The sequence below is a fragment of the Lupinus angustifolius genome, chromosome LG06 (genome assembly GCF_001865875.1).
Source record: "Lupinus angustifolius cultivar Tanjil chromosome LG06, LupAngTanjil_v1.0, whole genome shotgun sequence".
NCBI lineage: Eukaryota > Viridiplantae > Streptophyta > Magnoliopsida > Fabales > Fabaceae > Lupinus > Lupinus angustifolius.
This window is the reverse complement of record NC_032014.1, coordinates 6548686-6550165: the sequence shown is the minus strand read 5'-3', so window position 1 is coordinate 6550165 and position 1480 is coordinate 6548686.

The window sequence follows — 1480 nt, the reverse complement described above, 5'->3', positions numbered from 1 at the left end:
ATCAAATATCAAGCTTTGACAATATCAAACCAAACTTTAAATAAAATAATAAATAGATTACAAACAAACTTGTTCCCGTGGGAATAGCTTTACATAGCTTCAGTTTTTGGGGCAATGAGTCAAGTAAGTAGGCTCAGTGATGGAGAAAGAAATGGTTAAAAAAGAAACAAATCCCTACACCAACATTCATGTAGGAAATTGCTCAAAGAAATAAATTAGTATAAAAGACTTAGAAACATAGAAAAAGAGTTAGTCATGATGTTAGTGAGTAAATGGTGCATGACCAAATAGTTATTCAAAACAAAAAGGATTCATGACCCACTGCAATATTCATATGTTGTTGACTTGGAAAAAAATTGAAGACTTCGATTTGTGCTTACCACACCTATGCGACTTGAGTGCACATATGTGGTCGCATAACGAGTGTCGTGTCACTCTAAGTACATACCTTGTGACTGATTGAAAAAAATATATTTAAGTTAAAAGTAGCACTCTTATTTTATAGCATAGCCACTTTACTTGACGAAACTGAATTATTTTTAAAGTCGTTAGCAAATATTAAAATTAAGGAATTAAAATACAAGTGGGTTAACATTAAAGATAGTTAGATACCATACTAAAAATAAAGCATTTACACTGAAACCCCCTAACAATTTCATTTGATACCAAAATTCCCCTTCAAGATGACAAATTTTCACCATTATCCACTTACATCATTGGACTTCACACAACGATGTCCTAAAATACAATGCAGATATTTCCCTTTATGAGAGAATCTAATTGGGATTTTGGACTACCCAAAGACCCTATTTTTACTCAGAAAAACAGAAACCCCCATTCTATACTTGAGATGCAGATAAACCCTAATCAAATTAAACATAAGTTATTTTCACAAAGCCAACAGTGAAAAACCAAATCATGCAATCAAAATCTCAGTTATGCCCAAAAACAAAAAAGTAGTGATAAAAAAAGTGTAAGCAGAAAAACAAAAACTTACAAATGATTCTCCAACACTTTCTTTCTTTATCTCTTGGTTAGTTCGTTTCTGTTTCTGGTTTATGAGGACTACTTCTCAATTCTCATGCTTTTCTAATACTCTCATTTTTTTTATTACAAGAGATTTTAATTTCATAACACAAATTGAATAGAGCAATTACTTTTTAAAAATATAGTATAAATTTATAGTTTTGTTCTCTTCAACATTCTTATAAATATTACAAACTTATTATTTCTCATTAATGAACAAAACCAAACAAAAGAAAAAACAATAAGTGTTATACATAAGATATAAAGTGATTTATAAAAAAAATTTGTCTCGCAAAATATTAAAAATTCGATTCTTGAAAGCGATACTTTTTGAAAAGGGCAACTACACACTCCGAAAAAGGTACTATACTCCTTGGCATGTCATGTATTATGATGCCAAAATCATGTCTGTTCCTATTCGACGAACCAAAGATCATGTTTAAACGCCAAGGTA